Source organism: Ischnura elegans, chromosome 4 (genome assembly GCF_921293095.1).
Source record: "Ischnura elegans chromosome 4, ioIscEleg1.1, whole genome shotgun sequence".
Lineage (NCBI taxonomy): Eukaryota > Metazoa > Arthropoda > Insecta > Odonata > Coenagrionidae > Ischnura > Ischnura elegans.
The window spans coordinates 106550567-106578059 of NC_060249.1; the positions used below are offsets into that span (position 1 = coordinate 106550567).

At 41.3% G+C, this 27493-nt stretch overlaps 1 protein-coding gene across 2 annotated transcripts in view; it reads left to right on the forward strand.

Moving 5' to 3' along the window:
• Positions 1-27493, forward strand: part of LOC124157861 (ubiquitin carboxyl-terminal hydrolase 48-like) — a 415786-nt gene that overhangs the window by 147249 nt on the left and 241044 nt on the right. The window lies entirely within an intron of this gene.

Genomic DNA, 27493 nt, shown 5'->3' on the forward strand with positions numbered 1-27493 from the left:
TAACGTTCTTTCATTCCACTATGTTATGAGTGTCAGTAACACTGAAGTGTTCGTTAACTTGCCCTCCATATACAGTAAAACTCCGGTAAGACCAAATCCAGATGTAACTTATGCCGCTTGTAATTACGGCTCTTAAAAAAAATTCATTTTTTTCTGCTGAGCTACCTTGCCCAAATACTGAGTTTTTCCAAGTATAAAATTGATTTGTATGGTGTTTAAGGTTTATTGTTCTTTTCCAGTGAAAACACTTGAATAATAATGGAGAATATAAGACGTTCTCTGCCAATATTAGAATTTATTTTGCCGAAGTGAAAGTATAATCACGGTCGTAACCAAGAAATGTGTGAGATGTAGGCTACCGCAAGTACAAAATATTAATGTGCAGAATTATTCCCGAATATACCTTCAGGTTCCAAATGTAGAAAAGTATAATTAAATTATGAGACGTTTTCCTCATTTTTGGCGAACGCGCTCGGCTTTTTCGTCGCACATCAGTTTTTAACCCGAATGTCGGTGCTTGGTTGATAATTTTTGTAGGTGTAGAAAATGGTGTGAAATTAACAAAGCTGCCCAAGGAAAGTTATGTAGCTTATTTTTTATCTGTGTTGAATATTTTATTATTTCCAAAGTTCCTGCTGTTTTATGTTTAATTCCTCTCTTGAGCCTGTTATGCCTGCGATGCTGACATTAAATGCGAACTATTACAGTCATAATTTAACGAGATGACGGGTTACTTACTCATAAGCGATGCTATTTCCACATTTCTGCAACAGTGTGTGAACTATTTAATTACATACTCTATATATCGTACAGTTTTTTAGGATGATCATGCTTTATATTTGTTAATGAAATTTCGTTAAATTCGTAGAATGTAAAAGTAATTTAATATAATAGTTATGAAGTGCGGCGTTTGCTTCTATTCAGCGCTAAGTAGTGGCGTGGAAACAGTTCTCATTGCTTCGTATCATATACTTTTACCACGTTTTATGACTTTTGTTTTGATGTTTAAAGTATATTATTTATCGCCTACTCGTAAAAAGAATTGCTTAGTATAGATTTAGTCTGTTTTTTTGGTGTGGGTTACCGATCAGTTTTTATCATCATAATTTTAGAGCTTAGATTAAAAAGTTAGTTTCTGGTGTATTTTTTATATACAACGGCGTGCCTAAATGCCATCAAATGTCTGCAGAACGCGGTGTTTTTCCGACTGCTACTCCTGCATTTGCGCTTTATCCCTTCAAAGTAGGAAATCATTGTTCATTTAATCTATTTGGACCCTTGTGGAATCCCGCCCCTCCGCCAAGGCGGAGCATATAAGTGTTTTCTCCGCGAGGACAAGTGGATGTCAGGCACCCCCGCCGCGAACCACCCGTTTCCTCCCCTACCGAATTTCTCTCCCCTCAGTGGGGGAGAGGGGGAAGGGCGCTCCCCCGGAACGAGGTGGTGGGGCAAATATCTTGCTCCCCCATTCGGGAAGAGGCCGACTAGCTCCGCTGCGTTTATCAAGGGGAGGGAATTTGTATTTCTGGGGGGGCTCTGGCAGCTTGTGGAAAGAGCGAAGGCACCCTCTCTTTTCTCCTGCCCGTCGCCGCACACATGTATTCGCTCCTGGAATCCATTCCGTTTGTTTGCCTCCTTCCCCCTTCGGGTGACTCTTCCAATCCCCGCAGATTTGTGTGCACTGTCCGGCCCCGGTTCTTATATGTTTTGCTAAGTTTAAACGTGGAAAGGGGAGAGAGAGAGGATACGAGGAAAGAGTTGTAAGAGGGTTGTCGTACGGAGAGAAGGATTTTGGGTCCGGCTGGTCAGCGGAGGGTTTGGTTGTTTGGAAGGAGGGTTGCAGTCTACATATACCGTCCGAAAGGGGTGAGTGTGGGAGGGAGGTATCCACTAGTTGGGGCACCGCCATAGCTCACGTCCCTAGTCCTAATTCCTTCCGCCGCCCTTGTTTATTCCTCCCGTTGGCCGCCCACTTTTTCCCATCCCCCCCTCCCTTCCTCTTCGCCCCATCTCATTAGTGTAATGGCCATGCATCCGCGCTCCTTATTCCGCGTTTTATCTGCGGACTACGACTCGCAATGGAGACGTGGGACTTTGTTTTCGGACATAATTTTTTTGCGGCCACTTTTCGCAAAAAGTGGGAAGGCGATCTCTTCGCGTTTTATTTGCTCTTCTTTCCTCTATCTCTGTCCGTCCCTTCCTCTCCGGCTCAATTTATGCCCACTTTTGCGGGAGATTGAGCCAAAGATATTGTGCTCGGTTTTTTGGGGGAAAAAAGACTCTTTCCTTCGAATGACTGGGTCTGAACATACCAACCAGTTTCCTCATGCGTTGCCAAATGTGAGATTGTGATGGGATGATTACATTACTGACATGAGTACTAGCGGAGAAAATGATTAGTTGAAAACCTTTGATGGCCACGTTTACAATTCATATGAGGAGCTTTTTTATAAAGTTAATATACCTATTATTCTAGCTCTATTTGGGAGCCATTTAAGGTAACAAGGATATTTCCTACTTTTGGTGCGTTGCTGTTTCATTTTCTTAATTTCTAATAGTGCTTTTGGAGTTTAAAGAACGATTGATTTTCTTACTCCATTGCTTTATTACCTATAATGCCTGATTTTCTGTCGTCTTAGTTGGATTTCTTTTTGCCTCAAATATTTGGTGATAATTATGTCCTTCTGAGCCTCAAACTTGAGCAATAGTGGTGCCTATATTTTGATAGTCGAAGTATTTTCTCATAGTTTGCATTGCAGGCTAATTTTAAAATTTTGCGGTTTGCCATAATCATTATCATCTGATTATTATCAGCTGATCGTTTTACTGCCGGCAAGTGTCTCTTTTGCAAGAAGCAAGGAAGTTACATTATTTTTCTTCTTACACTTCAGCCATAGACTTACGTAAGGTTTGAAATTACTCTCTAATGCGATGCGGAGGTAGCTGGAAATTTGTCAAATTCTGGTGAAAACAGCTTGAGTAGCGGCGCGAATAGCATATCTTATACTCATGTATCATCACTCATCATATACATATATCAATACTTATGTATCATTGATCATCATTATTTTCATACTTTTCATTTCTTTTCGTTATGGAATTTGTTTATTTCTGTCCGCTCTTACCAGCAATGATTAGATCAAATTGGAAATGGAATGAAAAGTTTCGCGTTGGCTACCCACGCCGAAGGCATGGGTTCAAATCTAAGTGTTGGTTGAGATTTGTTAGAGAATGCTCCATTCCAGCTGAAGTACCTTCCGGAGGGCACTTCAAGCCTAGCCTTTTGTCCGTCGGGTGGGGCGTTAAGCCGTGGTCCTTGTCAACAATCGGTGAGTGCCGGCTAGCAACGGCCTTAAACTGATTCTGGGTTTCTTTCCACCCTACCTTCTCTAGCGTTCCTTATGGCGCAAATGACGCAAGGTGTCGGTTGCCTAATCCTGATAACTGCCTAAGAAAATTTTCTAAGCGTCATTAGAAGGGAATATACTCTCTTGAGATAATTTATAAATGTATTTTGTGTGTATGCAACAAAGCGTTTATTTTTATTTTCATTATTGGATTAGAGAAATATGAGAAGTTACTTTTCATAGTTTAGTTTAGATATAATGTACCCTGTGATATTATGTTTTCGCTTCATTTAGTTTCCTATTTTATATTAAGTTATCTTGAAATAGAAATCGAATTCGAAATTTTTTGATTGAGGAAATCTCTGTAAATTAGTTCTCACCGTATATATGTTTCATGCAACGCGTCATTTGGTAAATGTCACTCATTAATTTGACTCCGCACTCTGTCCAACGAAGAAAATCCAGACCATTAGTGTATTGAATCTTGTAGGCGAGGCTCTGGGTTAGCTTCGAAAGGTTGGGTGGGTAGCTGTTAAATGAAAAATATTTGGATCTGAAAAATGCGTTCATTTCGACGTCATTCATCCGTTGAGCTCATTCATCTCTTCACGGAGCTCTCCCCGGCCTGAAAAAATGACTGCCCGTGATCTGTGGCGAGATGGAATCGGCTTCTCGCGGGCACGACAAGGTCAAATCCCTCATTCATCGACAGTCTCCTCCCATGCGAAGCACGTCCGGAGCTCGGAAGAAAGATGAATGCGGGCCACTTCACTGTCAAAATTCATTCTGCTCTCATTTCACGCTCTCCGACGAGATTTCGTCCTCATTTCTTTTCCCCGCTCTCCTCGGAAATGAGTGGGAGCTGGAAGATAGTCTTATAGTACAGTCGGGTCATAGGTTTTCGTGGCTCCCAGATTGCTTCCCTCCTACGCCTGACACCTCCCGGTTAGCTACGGGTTCTCCCATCCCGCGGCACGGGAAACTCCTAGCGTGACCGCATCCCGTCGTGTTAATAAGACGCGCGGGAGGCCTAAAGCCCAGGGGGATACCGTGGGAACGTACGACAACCAACTCACATTGGATTCCAGAGTAGTCGGTTATTGGGAGCGGCCTTTGCGAGACAAATAGACCCGCACGTCATCGCTGTATACTCCCTTCTCTAACGTTTTCGATTAATGCGAACAGATTTCCCCCTGTCCATCTTCCTGTAATTTCAATTAAAATATAACCACCGAGTCCTACTCGCTTGTATTTTATTTTTGGGCAAACGCCTCGTTGTGTTATGCATCTTAAATTTGGGATCCCTTGCTGGTTTGTTTCCATTTAGTGTTAATTAATTGTTTTAATCTCACGCAAGAAACAAAATACGCCATTAATCGCTTTAACTTGGACACCGGATTCTTAATTCCTTGTCCGGTTATGCGTGAAATACTTATGAATATTCATGTTTTCTCGGAAATGTTATCGGACCTAAGTAATTTTTCTCACCCCACTTAATTGCAATATTTTATCAGTCAACCAATATGATGGACTTCACTCCATCTTCGTGGCCTCTTAGGAATAAATTAAATGATGTCTATCGTCGTCGAATGGGAAATTACATTATTCATTTATTATTCACTCGATTTAAATATTTGTTCAATCCAGAATTCTCACAGGAGTTATTGAGGTTCAACAACCTCATGTATGCCAGAATATTTTCCGCCATTAAAAATGCTCTCACTTTAATAAGGCATGATTTGTTCAAAATACTTCAAATTTGTTTCCTAGGCTCTCCTTTGAACGGTGTTGAATATGAAGAAGCATAGAGTTTAATTTATTGGACCATAGAACGGTTAACTTGTATGCATAAATTATCGTTTGATGTCACTATATTGTTCCTATTTATATTTGCTGTGTGGTCCATATGAAAATGTTAGCGAGGAATAAATCTGGATATTGATTATCTTCTTGGTGAATTTCTATATTTCCTGTTTAAAAATATGTATTTTGCTCGTTAGCGCTGGGTTACTTTGCGTTTCTGGGACTTACTTAAGATATTATGCTGTTATGCCAATTATTTCTCTCTACTCCGCTTGGTATAAATGATAAAATTGCTCTATTAATAATCGACTTGAGTCGATGAGTGCTGTAGTAGTAATAATCTTTTTATGCTTGTATAATTTATTGCATTGTCCATCGTGCCTATTTAGAATGCGGATTTAAACGAGCGTTATTCTTCAATAACTCATCGTAAAAATTATATTTCACTTCAAAAGCTACATCCAAATGATTTATGCCAGCATTAATGGGAGAATGTTTCCCTGCGGTGAATTAGCTAATTAGCCAAGCGTAAATGTTTGTTTTAGAACCTTAGGTTGTGAAAAATTTAGAGCTATACAGCTCCATGTAGTTACTCAAGTAATTCACTCTAATGCCAAATTTATATTTTTGGTTCAGGCAAATTATTTTTGCCGTGTGTGTAAGTCTTACTGTAGTTAATATTAAGCTCCTTAACCGGTATTACATTTTGTAAAAACCATAGTTTTACTTTGAAAATTTGTCTATTATGTTTTCCATACCTCTTTTTATGCATTGTCTACGATACATAACAATTTCTTCTGAAGTATGTGCTTTGTATCTTGTGTGCACTCTTCGAGCATGACTTTGGAAGAACTACTTCGAGTTTATCCAAATTTATCCAAATAGACTCTTCTAGTTGGTTGAGAGGAACTTGCTCGGGGTTCTATAAAAATGGTACGCGTGTGAACGCTATTCCTCTCACAGTTGTCAGAGTATCCCCACTGCACGAACATTCTTTTATACCCGACTAACGGCCATCCATCCTTCATTCTTACTTCTTGTGTAACAGTGGCTCGTACTATTTTAAGCCTTAACCTACGTTGGATTTTGCGTGACTTATGACACTTTGGTTCACTTTAGTCAATGAGATATGGTTCTGTTGTCAACTCATATTATTTTGGCCAATTATAAGACCCCTGACGTTGCATCCCGACGACGTGTGAACGTGAGTTCGCACGGAAAATTGAGAAGGCATACGGAGCGATGAGGGGAACTTTATTCAGAATTTATGTGCTGAATGTTGTCAGCGTCATCGTCGATTCACAATACCTAGACGCTGAAGGTCTCATCCCATTTTCCTTCATCAGGACAAACGTCAAGTTCTGTCGTTAGCCCTCTCTTTCTTTACTTCTTTACATGTCCGCTCCCGCGTCATCTTGTAAAATCGCCTCGTGGATGGGCGTGAAATTACTTTCGCCCGGGAGTAATTTCAATAGCCGAGCTCTCCCAGGTGTCCCTCTCTGGAGAGAGCCCCATGTTTTCATAATGAACCTACTTTTCAAACCCCGGCTGCTACGCGTCAACTGTCAATTACTCGCGCCTTTTTAAATGTGCTAATTGATGCAGTCAGGTAGAAGACTAAGTGGACCTCATATATTTCTCCTCCTTCCCCCTCGAGAGCCGCCCGTCTCCATCCCCGACTTATTTATTTACGGTCCGAGGAGTTCGTCCGAAAGGGCTAAGTTTTCTCATCCGCACCTCGCCCGTCGCCTTTATCACTTTCGGTGGGGGCGGGCTGGTTTGGGGGCCTCACGACGGGGGGGCACGGCGGTCGAATCCTCACCATGCCCCCCCCCGCTCGCACTCTTGACCCCCGACCAACGTGGGTGATAATTCTTCTGTCTCCAACTCCGCTCAAGACTCCTTCCCCCGACTCTCAGTCTTTCTCTCGCCTTCATTAAATACCCTTCCCATTGCTCATCGAAGACTTCCCACCTTTTTCCTCCTACTTCCCTCTCACTTTCTATTCTCCCCCTCCATCCTTTTTTTCTTTTCCTCTCTGCAGGTCTCGCCTTGGCTTTACAAGTCCTTTCCACGCTTCCCTGCGCAATCTTCTCACCTCCCTAGAGCTTGATTTATCGATTATTTTTAGTGGTTTTTTTATGGAGCTCGAGCGGCCATTCATAAATGTTGACCAATTAAAAAAAGAAAAACCTTGGAATTCATTTTTTGGGAGCGCTTGAATGAACTGGCTCAGAAACTTAGTCTAATTCTTCGTCGGGATGACTATTATCAGCAGGCCCTCCTAAAATTAAGAATTTTGTGCGTAAGATGGAAGGGAGAAAATTTTTTTCCTGAGTGTCTTGGGACGAAAGGGTCACCCTCATTTCATCTGGTAATGTCGGTATTTAGTGCGGCGTTTTGTATTTTTATTGCAACTGTAAGCACTCCAAAGCAATTTGTTGTGCTACAGCAGCTATAAGTCGCATTGAGACAGTGATGTATGATAAATTTGGAATTACTGCCTTCATATTGGTATATTATTTTCTTGGGAAATCCTCTGACATCTAGCTACTATTGCTCATTCCTCATTGAAAAAATGGATTTAGACTAATTTATTTGTTATTATGAGTATCCTTACTAAGCGTCTTTAATCAGTTTTTTTGTCAGAAAGTCTGTGTGCCAGTAACTAGCTCACTACTTGACGGTGGAAAATTCTCCCCATTTGTAATGAGAATAAGGTTATGATTCATTGATTACTTTAAAATACTAGTTTTTGTATCTTTATCTGAATATCTACTATAAGGTACTAATTTTCATTCTGTTTTGAAACATAGGTATCAGCGAGATAACTCATGAAACTATTTTCATTGAATGAAAATCGGAGAAACATCTCGATTTAGGCTATGATGGATCTTCTTATCTGAAGAACGTAGTTGTCCTGAACGTACACCGTGATCCAACTCTAGTTTTACTAAAGCCGCACGTGTATTTTTTTTCCTTGGCGTAATAGAGGAAATGGCCTTTTAAATGCGCATATTTATTATTATCGGGAAAAGTTATAAATCCCGGCAATCACTTCTAACTTGTCATAAAGAGGGCGTAAAAATCCTTTGAAACTACAAATCATCTTCCCCAATCCACCGCATTCTTTTATCTGCTCCCCTCCTCCTTTCTTGGTTTCCCACTCCCTGAATACCCCCTCCAGTGCGCTTCCTTATTCTCCGACCCATCATCTCTCGGCTCTCCGCAGGGGTTGGTGCCTCGTCCGAGCCCTCCCTCCGCCGTCCTTCGCACTAAATCTCGTCCTACTCTCTTCCCGGCATCTCTTCCCATTCGTCTTGAGGTCCCGCTCTTCGCTTCTCTGCGACCGGCAGCCCTTTTCCTATATCCTCCGCCACACAAAATCTCGCACTCTAAGGTGACTGCCGTATGGTGGCTCCCAGGGAGATCTCCCGTTGACCCCTCTCCATGGCCTCCCATTTTTAAGATTTAATTTGCTCTCGCTCTGTTGTGACAGGCGTGATGCTGCCTCTTAACGCCTATCATAACCTCATCCTCGTCTTCTCATGCCCCCCTTCCCCTCGCTCGACCGCTTCAGAAGGTGGGAATGGACGTATTTCAAACAAATTCTTGCTTCCCAGTTCATCCACCGGCCAAATTTTACGCATAGGTGCATCATTGTTGTTTAAGGCTGTTTTACACGGGGCACGCCGTTACGCAATCTGACGCGTGTAAGAAGGCGCAAGCAAATTTGCGTCGTGTAAAGAGGTGAATTGCTCGAACACATGCGATAATGCGTGGGTGTGAGACAAAATAACCCCTGCTCAACACCAAGCTCGTATTCTCGCAATTTCAACATGTTTTCAGTGATAACCTGCGGAATGATGTGTCCCGTGTAAAACAACTTCTAGAGCTGCTGTTAGTTCTTGTTGCTTTTTTCTCTGGCGATTGCATTCGTTCTGCTCGCAGTTTTTTGATGGAATGTCATTCTTAAGCTGGGAACGAAGAAAAACATTTCTTGGTTCTCTCTCGCCTTGAATTAATATAAAAATTATCGTTTTATGAAGGCTCGGGTAATCGTCATATTAAAATAAAGCATGTTAAAAATTGTCTTCTTAAAACGTATATTTAACAACTTATTGCTGAGAATGGTCGCTGTAGTTTTAGGATTTGTAATAATCGTGAGCAGTGCCCAAATATGGAGTCATATAAATATTTGAGGTAATATATAAGTAACGAAATCATAATTCGCTTTGGATTTAAATTTAATACATTTTGCCCCGGAAAAAATTTACTCTGCCTTATTAGACATATTTTGGATTTTACTAGGAATATTTCCGAAATTTATTATCTTGTGTTACTAGAATAATGCCGAAATAAAAATTATTTTATGAAACTATCTAAGCATTACGCGAAATTTTGCGGTGAGGTTATTTCTACTTATTGTTAGTTATTTATGCGGTTACTTTAAAATACAGTTCAACTCTCCATTTAATTAGTTGCTACTAATTTTTTGTCTTTTATGCCTGATCAATGCCGAAGATAAAAGTCGTCATTATATCCAGAAACGTCACTTAAGAAGAGTTGCCGTCGGTATTGTGTTCTCGCCAGTGTGACTCGTAAGATATATTATTTAATCTAGCATCGGTTTGACATGAAAGGTATTCTATTCTGAAGAGCTCTTCCCTCAATATCTGGTATCCCGGTTGATTTTTTGAGTTAGAATTACGTTCCTAAAAATTGTGTTTTTCGGTTTATTTATCACTCCTACCAACGTAAATAATTTTTATTTTATTTATTTTTATTTTTTTATTATTTCATTGGAAAAACAGTGAGCTTTATTAAACCAGTATTTGTCTATATTATTTTATTCATTCTGGATTTTACCATTGTTTATCCTTCAATCCTATTAGACTATAAGTCCTGTGGTATTTTATGATTGAACTGATTTTATTGAATTTATGAACCTGAATCGTATTTAAAACTTGTTAAACGCAGGTTTTTAAATGAGCTACTATTAATTTTCAGACTCCAATGGTATATGCGGTATTTATGAAGTTGCTGAAGTCATTTTAAAGGGGTGTTTATTTAATTTCTCGCAAGACAATTATGCTTTCTGTGACCCTCGTGTTCAAACTTGTTAATGAAGAGTCCCTTATTTCAGGTGTAGGTGCTTGTCAGGTGGGTTTCTCCTATGAGAGGCTAGACGCGACATTATCTTTTTATCGATACGTTTTTTTTTTATTTTTTTATTGCATTGCTCGTGATCCACAGTACCGAAGTTTCTTATTTGCATGTACTTATCTTTTAATTTCAAAAGTATGCCATGAAAATACATAGGTAATGTAAAAATTTAAACTGCTAATGATACACTCTGACTATTCCTAGTATCAAAATTATTGTGCACCTTGTACGTGTAATTATCTCAATTTTTTTGTAGGCTCTTGCACCTAAAACCATGTCACTTCGCATAATTTATTGGGTAACATTTCACGTACTTAGTATCTGAAACCATCCCTACTTATATTTTTTTTGGTTCTCAGGGAGTACAGAAACGTCACGGAATTCTCAGAACGGCAATGCGTCATCGCGAGCGGCCAGCCCTTGTCCTAAAAGCCTGGACGCGGTGCCACTTCTTTTTTTTTTCCTCCGGGGCGGAATATTTTCCGTGGCTTGATAAGGCCAATAGTCCGCGAGACATATCACTTCCGTCTCGTCAGATAAATCGGCCAATCTGCGGAGTGACGAGAGGGAGGAAGGGGGGTGGGAGAGCGGGCGGGGGCAGTCGTACAAAGTGGCGCATTGGTGGGGCTAAGCGGCGCGGTTCTCTTGATGCGTGTGGGTTGCCTCCGCGCCAGTGAGCGAGCGACTGAGTGAGTGATATAAGGGGAATGAAATATCGGCCGCGAGCATGGAACCTCGCCAGATTTCATTCTCCACGATCCGCAATTCTCTTCCAACCCCCCCCTTCCTTATCTCCCGTTTTCCTCGGAGATATGCCTCAGTTTTCAAGATGGGCGAGTTGAAACAAGCCCGAAAGGAGTTTCATTTTTCAGGTTTGCCAGTGAATGATACGGTTCGTACTCCGTGCCAAGTGTTATTGCTCGTCGTCTGCCTTCAGCCAACCATCCCTTCCTTCGCCACTTCGTCTCCGGCCTCTGGTTGAGGCCTGGCTGCAAACTCGGAAGATTCATGTCGATATGCTAATGAGCGGCTCGGAGAGTAATGTAGCTGGGAGGGAATTATTCCCGGTGTGAGATCGCATGTCAAGTCGTCTAAGGCGGTACTTAATCTAGATCTTAGTTGCCCCACGATTAATTCCTTGCAATGAATTCCTTGTTGATCAGGTTGTGTCGTCCTCGGCAGTATTGAGGTATACTTCATTGCCTATTAGGATACAAGCTCATGTTATTTCCTGTCTTTGATAACTTTTTGTGCATTTCATTGCTCTAGCGAACGACGTAATTATAACTTGAGGCCATTAATAAGTGCTGCATAATATTCTTGGCACGTGACTGCATCAAGGCATTTTACCAGCCTTTGAAATATCGGCCTATCACAACTTGAATCATGAAGAACTCTTATCCGAGTTACTTTCAAGAGACATTCAATGATGCATTTCTGTCTTTGTTTCAATACCTCGTATAAAAATCCGAAACATCCGCTCGCGTCAATGGTAATTTTTGTAAATGCGTACTGTAGAACCGTCACATTTTCCGATTGTATATCTTACTTCAATCTTTCTTTTGCTGTCATTGTAATTTTTTATTCTTCTCTTCATTGAAATATCCAAGGCCTGTAGGTTTGCTTTCTGTTTTTTACTTTGCTATCCACTAAATATGGATAAAGGAATATTGATAAAAGTTTCACAGTATTCTTGCGCACACAATGATGAGCAGTTATTTTTCCCGCTCGTACAAAAATTTATACAAGCGGTTTTAATCGTTTTGCTAGCGTTGCTAAAGATTCGAACAACCTAGCTGTAGATTAATTCTATTGATTATAGCGCAAAGGTGCTGATTATGTAAAATAAAAAATGGGAATAGTATTTAACGTAATTATAATTTTAATGTGTATTGTAGTGGAATGTCTCCAAATATCTATGGAATTCCTCCAAATAGGCATAGGGTGGTACGTATGATTCTAATATTTCCTCATGCTTACGGCGACGATCTTGTATTTTCGGGAGTGTTTTACATTCATTCCCTGCGAAGCACTTGGGGAGTGTTGCTACCACCAGAGTGCACAAAACTAGGCGTTATTGTTCGTAGTTAACCCCACCTTATCCGGATGCCTGTTTTGTGCCGTCACGCTTCGCATTCATTCCCATATTAATATCGCTGACAATCTATTTTTCTTCGGCCCACGGGTGAGTAATGCGATCGCTCTAAGGGCCGAATATATTTCTTCCGTCAGCTCCGCCCGGGTAACTCCTTAGTGGTTGTGCCCACGAGTCCGACGGACGCGTATAAGAGGGGAGAGGGTAAAGGGTGGGGTGGGGGGGGGGGGAAGGGCAAGAGGCCGTACATCAAACACTTCAGCAACCGGACGGTGGAAGCGGGAGTCCGGCGGAGGGCCGGCCGGCTCGCAACCAGTCGTGGGGGTGGGTGTGGCGGAAGGAAAGGGGCGGGGGTGTAAAGTCTTAATTGAAAGCGGGAGCGCATTAGGGGCCCTCGTAAGTGATTGAAGTTGCTGTTTAGTCGGCCGAGCGCTCTCGGTGCTTTTCCGTGGCGCTCGGCATTGCTTCGTTGCACGCAACCCAACTCAGCGGCGTCAACCTTCCCCCATTCCCTCTCACTCCAATCCCACCGTTGAGGCCCGTGGACGCGAGCCTAAAGTGGCCTGGGATCTCTCTCCATAGCTCATTTATTCCGTCGGACCATCGTTTCGCTCTTCGCCGTCTGACTGCTTTCTTGAATCCCTCCTATGCGGTGTCTTTCCCAATAAAGGACGGTACTACCTCAATTAGTATCACTTCTAGTTTGTTTTGCGGCCCTTTTAGTCCCTATATGTGCTCTGAGACGGAGTAAGGAAAGCTGAAATATTACCATGTCGTGTGTGTTCGAAGCATTCTTCCCAGCTGTCCTTCGCGAGGTAATTAGGTATATGCGTTCTCTCAACACCGTTTTACTGGTGAATTGATTTATGCCGTCTCTTGCGTGAGCGCTGCGTGTTATAAAATGTTGTGCATAGTAGCTAGATGTTATGAACGCTGTAAAAGTTGCGTGAACGGCTGGAGAGAAAATAGTTCCATCGATGAACGTTAAAATTTTGATTTGATTTTATGTACAATCAGCTGGACCGTTTAAAATTCATTTGATGGATGTCTTCTCTAAATCGTTGCAGTAGAATTAAAAGGAATCATTGAAGGAATTAACAGATGAAAAAAACGTATTAAAAAGGCTCTTTCATACGGTTTTATATTTATAGAAATATAAAGCGTACTTCGGTGTTTGCTTTATCTATAGTTGCTCTTCCGATTTTAAAGCAAACTTTGGCGAATCATGCACTAACGTCATACAATGCTTTTTTCTAATTTTCTAGTGATACCGAAGACCTAGAAAAATATAAGTATATGTATTATGTTACGTAGAATATTTATGTATCTGCAGGGACCAATGAATGATTAAGGACATATTTTTATGGCTTTTGAACTTTGAGAATTTATTAAAATAATTCTCAATTCATGCCTGAAAAGACCTCCCGAAGCCATTGTAATTATATGTAACTCCAATCATGACTACGCAGCCTATGTAGTAATAGTGCTAAAGATTCGTATACTTGCTATTTATTCTGAGGAGTTAAGCTACTTGAATTAATAATTAATTGTAAGTTGACAATCATACTATTTATTTATGTGTTATTGTAATCTCTCTCTCTGGAACGATGTGCTCGATAATTGTTCTTGACCTTGAGAAGTATGGACGCCTTTTTAATTGTAATTAATTCTAAGGTCATTCTGTTAACTTGGTTTAGTCCTATCCCAGAAATATACAAATCTATTAAATTGACAGTCTTATTTTAAAAATTCATCCTTTCTTGTAAACTCGAGGACGAAATCAGTGGAAAGCAATCTCATTTTTTCTTATGCCAGCTTGTCTCTGCAAAGTATCCTCTAAATTATCACCATATTTGTTTTTATTTTGCGTGGACCCTGTGCATTGATTTCGACATATATTCTTGAAATAAAGTTTTTTTTGGAACATCAATGGCTAATTATCTGGTGGCCTGAGAAATTTCTTTTGAAATCTCAAAGAAAATTTACTCATAATTGTATTTAGCAGTATGTTGACGATTTTAGGTAATAAATACCTGAAGGCTTACTTTCCAACCCATTGATTTAAATTTGCAGACATTGATTAGACAGTCTTATTTTCATTTTACGTTAAACCTTTGTCCAAGTCTGGTGGCTAATAATTTCGGAACTTCATTTTACAGTAACTACCGTTACATGAAATATTTATTCTTCTCCGATCACATGTGCGGAATTCATGGTGTTACTTAGTTTTTTTTAATTCTTAAATTTACTCTGACTTTGGATAATACTCTGTTATCTTTTACTAAGGTTTTCTACTTTCTAATACATTACCTTTCTCATCCCTAATGACGGGCAGCTAAAAATTCTGGTGACTTTTTGTTATTGGTATAGTTTTGTTCGACGTTTTAGTGATCGTATCAGTATTGTACATGCAATGTATCAACGATGATGATCTCATTATTGCCTATACAGTATTTTCGACTAAAAAAATGAACTTTGAAAAAATATTAATGGAATTATATGTGTATAATTTACCGTTCTTGTATGGCTCTCTCCAACTATGCCTTGGCGATATATCGTGAAGAATTGCTATGTTGAAATTTATTGAGAATCCTATTTTTGGTTTCGAAAATTATCGGCAAATTTGGAATATTGTAGAAAGCATCCGGGTGAAGATCCGTGAAGAGATTGCCTACTGCTTATTCGCCGCCACTTCATATTCGTCATCTGTATTGCGTTAGGTTGAGTAACTTTTATTATGGCAAAGGATTCCACCGCGTGTAAACTTGTCTGGGTTCTAGATGAGGTTGAGATGAATTTTCACTCTATCTGTGCTTGGGCATTAGAACTCGTGAAAATTTTAATTTCGAAGAATGACTCTGGTTCGCTTCAGTGCGCATGATTTACGAGACTGCGATGAGGAAGATATTTTAACATATTGAAACATGAACTGCAAGGCTTGAGAGACTAGTGGATATGTATAGCGTCCGTCACAATACTGGACTCGGCCAATAAGTAGTCGGGAGATGATAATTTGCTTCGAATTTGTCAACCCCTCCCGCCGAGGGATCGAAGGCGCCAAGACGGTGGCGTCGTCCGAGTGACGACACGTCTATTCGTCTCCCCCGAGGTGTCGCCTCGAATCCCCGAGCTCATCACGGGGGGCCTATGAGGCGTCCTGGGAGTCTCTCCGACGGGTTGCTGGCTTAACTTTCCTCCGAGGCGACGATGGGACTCAGGGGGTAGGGTTGTGGCGTCCAACAGACCTCATCCACGTCAGGAAAAGATATGCGTTGCGCAAATGGAACTCGGCTGAGGCTAGGATACGTTGTTGTCGCTTCATATTCGTCCGATATGATTGGTGGCTTAGTGGTCCGATATGACTGGCTCGCCATGTTTCAAGTTATATCAAGCAAAAATTTTAGAAATATACATTTCGTCAATATTCGAAATTGGCCAACATCTTCTACATTTGTTTTCGTGAAATTACTTGATGTTCAATTTCATGACTTAAAGTTTCAGTCGCTGATGAACTTTACTATCTCAGGAAGGTGCATAGTATATAACGGTTAAGCATCTTAATTTTAATGTATATAAATAGGGTGGTGCTTTAGGTATGTTTGCTTACATGGTACGTTGATAGATTATTTTGGTTATTTATCTTAACGTAGTAATTCGAGATAGACTTTCCATCAATATTTTTTCCCTTTCCCCCGTGATGAGCATCCTTATTTTTCCCTTTGTTTTGTTCATTTTTGTCATTTTTTTGTATTTTCTGAGCCTTGCTGTCGTGGTTTTTCTTAGTACTTCAATCAAATGCTTTTTTTCTGAATCGCTGTGCAATGTAAATATCTAATGGGCCAAAATGGCCGAAGATAATAAATCAATTGAATATTTTTGCGGAATATATGGCTAACATTTTTTAATTAACACATAGTGAAAGTTTCCGGCAGTGGTTTTAGTTTGCAATTTACACTCGTCTTTTCTGCGGTGAAACTGCTGTAGATATTTTCTGCATGAATTTAAAAGTAAAATTTACCGTAATATTTTTTTCTGGATAGAAATATTTATTTTCCAATGCTAATCTATTAATCAGGAAATTCTGTCGTATTCCCGCATCTCTTGGGTGATGCTTCGTAGTGCCTCAATCAGGACACCTAAAGCTGTGTTGAGAACACGACCCGCTCCGAGGCACAGTGCGGATGAAGGGATGCTTGGAAGGCGAAGACAAACGCTTTAGGCAAATGTGGTCAAGGCGGCGGGCGTCTGGAAGGAGGAGAATGGGTGGGAGGGGGGTTTGTTCGAAGGCACTCTTCCCGCCTCCTTGGGAGTCGTCGTCCCGGGTCCATGTCAACCGAAAGGGTTGGAAATTGTTCCGTGAGTCGAGAGTGATGGAGTGGAACGCAGTTTGGAGTACTGGGCGGGGGCACTGGGGGGTGTGGGAAAAGGGGGGCCGCCCCCCCTCCGTCACATAAATCTCCGCCGGCCCGGCGGGTAGTCGTCGAGGGTTCGCCGCGGTCAGTGGTCGTTAAGGCATCCCTGGGTGTTAAGGCACTAATCGGACTCCTTCTCCCCCTCCCCAACCGCGCCTCCCCCCTCCCCACGCCGTCCTATCACGGCAAAGGCAACAATCTCATCCCGCGATGTGGGGTTAAGGAAGACAAAGGGCATCGTGTCCACCGCTCCTTAGTCAACCCTTTCTTCTCGTCGTGTTTACAAGCGTCCGGGGAGCTCCGGGGGTGTGGGTTGGGATGAGAGAAATGAAGCGTTTTGCGATCCAAAAGTGTGTTCTCCTTTGCTTGACCACCCCATCCCCTCTGGGGAGTAGGGATGGGAAGTGGATGGGTTGAGTGGCCGAGGGGTAGAAGTTCGCCGATATGGGATACGTAAGTGGGGGTTGGGAAGTGGGGTTTGGAAGTGACCACTTGGCGCCTCTCAGCAGTTTGGTCAGCCGGGCTCCTTCCCCTCCCCTACCCGCTCCCTTCAGACCTGCCCACCCTCCTTTCCTGCTCTGGCTCCCAGGGGTGGATGCCTTTATTTGTCGTGGCAGTGGGTCGTTTGTCTAAGGGCCCCTCTTGCGTCTTGCACCCGTTTCCTATCGTTGGTCTCGTTGCGGATGTTGGACTGATCGAAAGTGGCATTCTCTTACTTCAAAAATCACTCTTAATCCACCCATCTGATGATTTTTATTTGTTTTTCACGTCCTGAGATTCACACCGGGTGATGACGCCAGTTTATAATTACTCCAACGTTTCGAAAAATATGTGAGTGTCTGAGTGTAAATCGTAACAGAGCTGAGACAAAACGTTCTGGATATGGCAAGCCAGTAGTTTCTTTTTTTTTTGAAACATTGGCATTATCAGGACGTAATTTTTAAAATACTAATTGTTTCGCTTCTTGTTTTAAGCTTCTTATTTTGTACAGTGATAAAATTTAGTTTTTGCAATTTATTCAGAAATCACTCCGTATCAGTGATGAAGTGCGAAAGTTATTTCGTAGTATGATTGATTGGCTTTCTATCGTGGCCGATTCTTTTATCAACTTGTGAATGTTGGAATTGATTCCGCTTCGATCTAAAAAGGGTAAGTTGTGCTTATACTATAATATGAACGATTAGTTGGAGGTGTTGCGCGGTGAGAGATGGAAGAAAATTAGGATATTGGTTATAGTTTTCTTGAACGATGCAAGGGTTACAAATAATGTTTTTTCGATGCGTTACTTAGTTAAAATCGAATAATTTTTAATGCTCTCAAGTACAGGCTATTTTTTAGGAAATATATTTTTATATTTTAATTCGTTGGAAAACTCGCTCCATACTTTGAACCTAAAAAAGAAATACCGCTGTTAACGTAGAAAATCATTCGTATGCATATGCAGTTTTATATTTACGGTTTTTTCTCGTCTGAAATTGAAATAATATGTATCTTCTAATATAATTATTCGATATTTCTCTTTAAACTTCGGTACTTTTGCATCTATGTGTTATTAAAATGTATAACTTGTTACTTTTGGACGACAAACATACAGTGACGTTTTATCTCGTGCCATGTTTGGGCAGCCATTAAATCCAAATCAAACCTTCTTCTCTCGGAATTTGAAAGCGTAGTTGTTTCCTTTTTCTTTTATAGTGTATATTTTTTATACTTGCAGAAGGTTACTGTAATATCTTTATAGTGGCATGGTACGCATAAGTTGTTCATGTGAGTATCGAATGTCTAACAAATTATTTCACTGAGGTGACTTTTTTATCATTTCAAAATTTTTCACTACAGTAAGCCTTTTTTGAACTGCCAAAGACTTAATTCAACATTGCCACTGTAAAGATATTAGAGTATTCGAACTGCCAGAGACTTATCATTCAACATTGCCAAATCCACTAAAAATTTATTAAATTGCCAATATGGAAATTAGCGTAGAAAATCTGTTGCACATAGTAACAGGCAAGCAAATGGCTTTCACTGAATTCTTTAAATACTGCCTTGTCGATTATAGCTAGATAGAAAAAAAAATTATGGTTGACGTGTTGGATTTAATTTATCTTCGCCGCCATGAAACCAGCGCATTTAAGGGCTTTGCAGCGGTGTAATATAACGAACAACAACGTAGGACGATCAGAAACACCCATGCCGTGGATAGGGGCTATCCTACCTGGCAGGATTCGAACCCGCGTCTTTTGGTTTAGCAGGCGAGGACTTAACCTCGCCGCCACCGAGGCCCATATTTTTGTAATTCTGATAATGGTTTATTCGTAGTCATATGAAATCTAGTACATATTCCTATTTAATAAATAGAATATTGCAAATCTTACCTTGCGAATTTCAAAAGAAATTAATCCCATTTGTATAAATTTAATTGAAAACAAATTGGATTATGCCAATTTTTGCTTAATGGCATTGTCCTTCACATTGCCCTTCAGTGGCGTCTTTTATTAGCCGCCTTTTGACTCTTTTGAAAGCCTTCCCTGACGGGGCATGAATTTGCAGAAACTCGATGAGGCTGTTGGTGGCGGCCATCTTGTGAACCGGTTTGCTTAATGACCGTTCAGTCCCAAAGGTTTATCATGGAAGGGTAATTTTCTCAAATCTCACTCAAAGGGATAGCTGTGGGAAGTTTTTTTTTTTAATTTAATAATCCAAACTGGAAGTATTATCTCTCTTGCAACGATGCGCTCTTATCTCTCGTGGACTGTTTATGTTGATATACCGAAACTGCAACGCATTTATTTGCTTTCTGTTTTGGTAGGATACTAGCGATGTACAGGAAAACAAATTAAAGCCATATATTCCAAAGAGGCACTTGTCCATTTGTCAATTATTTGGTTTTAAGTTTTTTTGTGTACCGCATGGGCTATAATTTCTGCTTCAATTTTTTCTATGAACGGAGAATACAAATACGTACTGTTACAAATATCTTTATGCGAAGTAGTGGCTTTATTTACTTTCGGGAAGTCTCGAGAGACCGGTTAGTTTCAGAGTTCGTATTAATGGATTTTCGCTATTTTGAAATTCAGGACTACCATTGAGTTTGAAAACCTCTGACCACAAGAAAGAGAAACTGTTAATGGATTGGGATATCGTTAGTTACTTGGCGATTTTTATACACGTGTGTGTCCACGAGTGGAATTGGTTGAATAAACCAATGGGCGAAAGAAATTATATTTTCTTGTCTAATCCATATATATACCGCGGCGATGTGGAACGAAATTTTTAGGTTGATTATGCTTCTCCTTTATGCCATAGGGAAGGTAAAATCATTTACCCTACACCTTACTCACAATTTATCGCGTAATCTCTTTGCAACTCTTAATTAATATGATATACATGCCATGTTATATATTAATTAATTAACCTTAAGACAGTTTCGGAGCGCCCCTTCGATTCGAAAATCATCAATCTCCTAGGATGATTTCGGCAAAAAAGGCAGCGTCGCTTAAAGTTAATTTTACTTATGAGATAAGTTCACCGACAAAAAAAAGTCGCGCAGGGATGCACAAAATAGGCCATTCTTTCCCAAGCTTTTATTTTCAGATCTGCCATTCTTAAGCTTCTGGTCATCTTCTGGTGTTCCTTGAGGAGGAGAATCTGACCAAGCTCTTGCCTGCCCATCCCACCGCTTTCCTTCAAAACGTCTCCTCCCCATCTCGCATCCTCTATAGGTCCTCACCCCTTTCAAATGCCGGCCTTCTCACCATCCCCCGCCCGCCTCACACCCGTGCGGCCTTCGTTCCATCATGGAAAGACCTCTCATCCCTTTTTCCTGCGCAGCAGCCAAAGGTGGAGTGGTGGCGCAATGAGGGAGGGCGGGGGATCTAGTCGTGAAGCCGGCCCGACAGCGGCTTGATTAACGGAGGAAATTAATTAGCCTGGCGGCAGGGTCGCCCCCGTCCCCTCCCACCGGGCTCCCACTTCGCAAAAACTGAGTGGACCTTCGGGCTTTTCTCCGGTCTCCCTTCCTCCTTCCTTTTTGCCCGCTATCCATCCCTCAACCTCTTATCTCTCCCCTGTCCTCCTCAGCCACCGACACTGCCTCGATACCCCCCACTCTCATTTTATACCTCCCCACCAACCCCTTTTAAGCAGAGCGTGTACCTCAGGGTTGCCTTCTGGGCCCCCTCCTGTTTCCTTTTCGCCCTCGCTTGTCCCTTGCGTGGCCGTCCCATTCTTACCCCTTCCAATCTTATCAGGCCACCCTGTTCTCTTATACCCTTTTCGGGGATATTCCGTGGTCTCGTTTTTGCGAGCCAGCGGGCTTCTCCTGCGCAGCCCCGCGTCCCCTACAGAAAGGCAATCGCTTTGCAAAGATTTCCACGGCATCGGTTTGCGGGGAGAGGGGGATTTTTATGAGTTGCAAATGCGGGGGTTTTAGGGGGCCTTCCTGTGGTCAAATGGGGGTCTTTCTGCTTGGAATCCAGGGTGCGTGGGCAGGAACAAAGCGGAATTGATGCGCGCTACTTTAGTTTTGCTCAATTTTGCGTGGTAGCCAATCAGTAAACGAGCCCGTGTTAAATCCACCGTTAGTAATCTAGTTTCATGATGGCTCTCTACTTTTAGGGCATTAAAGTTTCCTTTACTCACGTCATACATGGCTATTTAGTTTTTTATTGTCATTACTTTCAAATGGTAATGAACGTCAGTTAGTGAACGTTGAGTTATCGAATCAGTAGAATTGGTACTGAGCTGGAGGGCAATGCGGTGATCTCAAGTCTCGTTTAGGTGCGATAATTTAAATTTGAATGCTGCACGTAGTTTTATTACTTCACGCTTTCTCTTCTTTCATCAATCCCCTATAGTTATCTTGTAGCTTTTTTACGTGTTATTTTAACTTAAATACTGTTAATCTTGTCTTGGGGTTATCGCTTCGGCACTGAAGCACGACAAGCGCTCCGAATTTATGCTTCGTCTTATTTAATCGTTTTTTAACGGTTGAATAGAAAGTGATCTCGCGGTGAAATGACCTTCAGGGTTGACGCGGAGGAATAAATGCAAACGTTTTGAATCCTCATGTACATTCTTAACTTCACGGTGAGCTGTAATGGGGTAATCGTTGTACACGGCTCAGCAAATATTTGTCGCGCATATTTTGATGCCGTTCGCCATGTAGAGGCTATCTTGAGCGGTGCGCTTTCATAGCCTTGTATCGGGTGTCACTCCTCGCTTGTTCCGTGAGATGGGCGCCTTCTCCTGGAACGTGTTAACACGGCGCTCCGCTTCGTTTCCCCCTGGCCGAGGATGGGTGCCCACGGGGCGAGCGCTTCTCCTTCTCCATTCCTGCCCAAGGGTCAGCTGCCCGCGACCCCGCTCGGGAAATGGGAATTGAACCGGAAAGCCCACCATCACTCTCACCTTCCGTTCTTAATTGCTTTTCCGATATATAATTCCAGCCCCTCCTCCTCCGATGTGTGTGCAAGCGTTTCAGATCTCCCCGCCCCTAGTACGGTGGCCTCACCCCTTGGCCTCCTCCACATCTCTCTTTCCGCTATGACTGCCTGATCAAATTCTCTCCGCTCCGCTGTGAAATCAAATGTCGCGTATCGATTGAAAATTTTGATGTGATTTCCACCATATTACTTTTTCTTACTCCTAGTGTCGACTCGTTCGTGACACATCTTATGGTGAAAGTAGTATGAAGCATGAAAATGACGTGTACTAGTTTAAGATGTGCAACAACAACTGTGGAGAGAACGTTAATAACAAATTATTTGGGGGAACATTTTCCATGTTGTCTCCCTCAGTTGAATTCAATCGAAGGGCATTTACCCACTCTGTTTTTGTGTTGCAATTACATGCAAACAGTCAGATCTGGATGAAATTTAGTGTACACAGGTTTTTAAAGCTGCTGAGCACGAATATGATGCCTTTTGTCGCTGATTATTGCCACAATAATATACCAAGATGTGAGTGGTATCCCCTTTGGCTCGCGTCAATTCGCGAATGATATTTGAAAAATGTTGTCTTGGCAGTTTAAGGTAATTTAAGCAGATATTTTCATGGTTTTATGACTATTTTAGAATATTGGTTTTGCTTAACTAATGACTGTTTATGAGATAGTGAACGTTCCACGGATTGAAATCATATTTTGCGGCGGGAAAACATCTTTAATTATTAATTTTTTCTATTTTTAAGTACAACAAGGGTGTGAAGTTCCTCATTTTTCTTATGTACTTGAAAACAATTGCGTATATGCATAGAATACCTGAGTGTTCTCCTCTCCTGTCAGTGGGAATTCGTGAGAACGTTCCAGGAACCTCGAGTTAGGATGCGTCATCACTTACTATCTTTTCGTGAATATAGATAAGAAGAAGGAAGAGATAATTTTGAATAGGTATCCTGTACACAATCGCCCAATGTATCCAATATGCCAGCCTCAGTGGCGGCGGGGTAAAGTGCGCGCCGGGCAAACCAGAGGTTGCGGGATCGAGTCCCGTCTATGTGGGTTGCCCGTATCTCGGGCAATGATGTTTGCATACGTTTAATTGTTAACTTGGTGGAAACCGCGATGTAACAGGCCAATATAGTGTTTTTTCGGCGTTATGGTAAATAAAATAAGAATAAATTTTTACCATGTGCCATTGGTGTGGGTTCAAGTCCCGGCGGGGTGGGATGCCCCAATTCAGTGTATTTGCTCGTGTTCGTTCAATTGTTCACTTGTTGGAAACCCCGATGTAAAAGGATAAAGTAGAGCTGCTTTCGTAGGTATGGTAAAGAAAACATAAAAAATTACCATGTGCCATTGGTATGGGTCCCATGTGCCCTGGTCCGATATGTGTTCAAGCTCTATGGATCTCCCAATTCTTCGCTCGGCGACCTCACCCTTTGACCCATCCCCCTTCTCCTCCTCTATCGTTCTTTCTGCAGGCTCGCATTCTTTCCCTTGAGTCCAAACGTCGCGTCGTCTTATTTCGCAACACTTTTTCGGGTCTTCCTTTCCCCCCTTCCCTGGGGGCAGGACGAGAAAAGCGTCGACCTTCCCTCTCCCACACCAGCTCCCAGCCTCTCTCGCACGTCTCCCGCCTTCGATAAGGGCGGATGAGGCGGAACGGGGGGTGTGGGGGACAAAGGCATCGCGGGGGAGGCGGTGGAACGGGGAAAGGTCTTCGGACCCAGGTGTGGAAGAGGGAAGGCGCAAGATAGTCTCACGATATGGTGTACCCGACATTGGTCTCAAGGTGGTGGGACATTCATCGGCCTGCCCGCTTGATTGCACCTTCTTGCTTATTAGGAGACAAGTTTTTTCAACGTTCCCCTTCCTTTCCTTCCTTCGTCGTCCGAGGCTTGTTGTTCCATTAAGTGCCCCGTGGTCGGGGGAAATTTACACTTGGGGGCGACACGGTGGGTCTTTTGCCCGCCAAGGAGGCGTGGAAACTGAATTAAGTTGGCGTTGTTTTGTTCCCCTCTTCCCCCGACATGCGTTCCCCCTTAGTCTCGAGGAATTTTGTGCTTTTTCCATGAACTATTTCATTATCCTGCCGCGAGTAATGGTCGTAAAAATTTACGTGAAAACCTTGCAGGTTGCGGCGTGGAAGCATTTCCTTTCAGTTAAAAATTGGGGATCTTTTAATGGAAGTATTGATTGCTCGAGTTGATTTTTTTGTAGATGAGTGCCGTAGACATTTTGTTATGATCTTGCTTAAAAAAATAGTTTTAAGATTGAAATACAGCTGATACTTCATTTTCAAGCAGTCAATGTAACTAATGCAACTACCAATAAGTGTAGATCTAATTGTTTTTATCTCGTCGTTGTATGTAACACGTTTATATCTCTTACAGCGTCGATTGTATTTGAATATTCGTGTCCGTAGCCTTTTTATTTTATTTCATATCACGGGTATTAAGTTAAGGGTGTATGAGTTATATTTAATGTGTAGGGAACAAGTTGTTGGTAAATTCTCGTTAAATTGTGATTGTACTTTCTTCATCGAAACTGTTTCCACTGTATGGCTCTAAGCACAGATTTAGCATCAAAGGGTAAATTCTTTTCAATATACCGGATTTTTGTTTTTCTGTGCAACAAGGTTGGTTTAATATCTTCTTCTAGATATGTCATGATGACCGGGTATTCGACACTGGACGGTATTATGGGTCCTTTATGCGATATATTAAAAATAATATATTGTAATATTATTATATTATTATGTTTTTTTGGATATATATTTTTTTACGACGAGGTTACCGGACTGTTGTCACGCTTCCGTTGTAATTCAAAGCTTGCATTTCTAACTTGGGATAAATTCAATCATTTTTAATGTTATTAGCTTCGTTTATATTTTAGTATCGAAATATTGTTTTAAGATCTTTCTTTTACTAAAAATATCTAAAACAAATGTTGCTTGTATAGCTATACGTTGGTTGCGTGATGCTTATGAATCGTCGGCAAAATGGACCAATGCAGTGAATGCAGAGGCTACATACCCTTTTCTGCTAGTGAATACCAACGACCTAATCTGTCTTCTTCTTTTGATTTTTTCAGTGACGTAGTTCTTGTTTAAAACTTCGCTAAGATCTTGAAATTTTCAGGATACATTTAGTCAAACTTTTACAACATTAGCCTGTATCTTTATATTAAACTTTTCAATATGAGAAAATAAGCTTATTAAAGTTTCAAATTCAAACGCCGGCAAATATTAACAAGGTTTAACTCCATACGCCCTGATTTTTTTAAGGTGGCGGCATGAGTTTTGAACAAACAATACCCTTTGAAAAAGGCCAGCGAGAGCCATTTATTCTCTTTACTAGCTTATTTTGACTTCCGTTGCAGAATCCCGAAATCAATGCGGTGGCGATTCATTTTTTACGTGACTCTGATGTTATGGCGCTCCTTTGTTCAGCTTTTCGTTCACGCGAGATTTATATAATGGTAATTTTATCGTCTTTCTACGCGTAGAACTCACCGTTAAAGTTCGTGTCACAATGCGGAGTTATAAATGAGATTATCATAAAATATGTCATGGTAAGGCCTCTATATATCGATCAACGATCCAGAGACTGTCTATATCTGATGTTAACCTGACTAGCAATCCACACACTTCTATTTTGAACCATTTGCTTACGTCTCTCCCTGCCAAAATTTGTAGTCCATCTATTCTTTTAGCCTTAAATTTGTGTTTTTCTTTGCTGATAAAATAATGAATTCCTTGACTTGATTTTTTCTCAAGTACAAGAATCCGCACATGTCGTTTTTTAATTTTCTGCTCACGCCGCTCTTCCCCAAAGTTAGTAGTTCCCTACCTCTCGTTTGGCGATCACATTCTTGTCTTGGCGATCGAGTGAGAGAAATTGTCTTTGCTGCGAAGTTACTTCACGTAACCTCGGACAGTGCTGCTGCCTGGCGACCGTTTCTCGAACCGCGAAGGGTGAAATCGGAGACGGGCGTGCCTCCAGGGCATGTTCCCGCAGCAGCAGCAGCATCCGAACCTCCTCCCTTCCCCCCCCTGCATTCCCCGACGGCCTCGCAGCGGCCGTACCATCTCTTCCGCCACCGAGGCATAAAATCACAGCTTCCCTCCGTCCGCGGCCGCCGAGTTTACGAGGAAGGCCATAATGATGTCGGAACGGTGCCCATGTTGTACATGTAGAATAAATGCCGATAACGTCGAACTCTTGCCGGTTTTATAGTTCCGTGAATGTCGCTGTGAATCAGATTTCAGGTACTCTATAATTCTAAATCTTTCATCGGAAACATGATTTTTTTAACGGGGATAAGATCCAGAGTTATCGCGGATTCATTTATGTTGCTTCATTGTCGTCATGTGTAAAGCTGTAGAGTAATAATTTTTCGTAATTTCTTTGTCCAAAATGAAAAGCATTTATTGAAAACTTGTGGTGAATTTGCTGTCGGAATTCTGTGTGTGTCTCGAGTGTTATTTATCGTGGAATTTTCAAGGCGTTACTTTGCCAGCATTTTTGCCAGTGTGATTAAGAATCTTTTAATTCAAATATTAGGTAAAAGATAGAGTTTTTTTTAAAGTTAATGGATTAAATGCTGTCCTTCTTTTGATTTTCTTCTATGATAATTCTATAACAACATGTATTTTTTTGCCTCCCGTTTTAGATGACCGATGCATTTCAATGGTCTTATTGATGGAAATTTTCATTGTATTCCTTATGTAAATCACAATTTCAACTCAATCGTCACGATTTGAATCCGTCACAATCAGAAACTTGTCATCAGGGTATTGTGTATATTGTTGGATTATTATTTCTGACATTTTTCATTAGAGTATTCGTAGATTTGGTTATTGGTACTCACTAGCAGAAAAGGGTAAGTAGCCTCTGTATTAACTAGCTGTTGGTCCATTTAGCTGAAACAAGCATTACAAAACAACTCATTGAAATAATTATCTCTACCCTTTCCTTCATTTCTATTCTTCCATTCTTAACAAAGGAGGAGTGTTTTGAATCATCATGAAAGCCTATTTTTCATGAGTTTGCGCGAGATATCGAGCTTCTCTTTACTGTGTCCTGCAAAGGAAGTATACTCGGTGTAGCTTTTATTCTGCTCTGTATGCATGGATTGTATTTTAATCAAATATTAACTTAGATCGGTATTCCTTCCGGACTTTTGAGGGTCCTATATATACACTGCCGTCACCAATGTGTTATCAGTG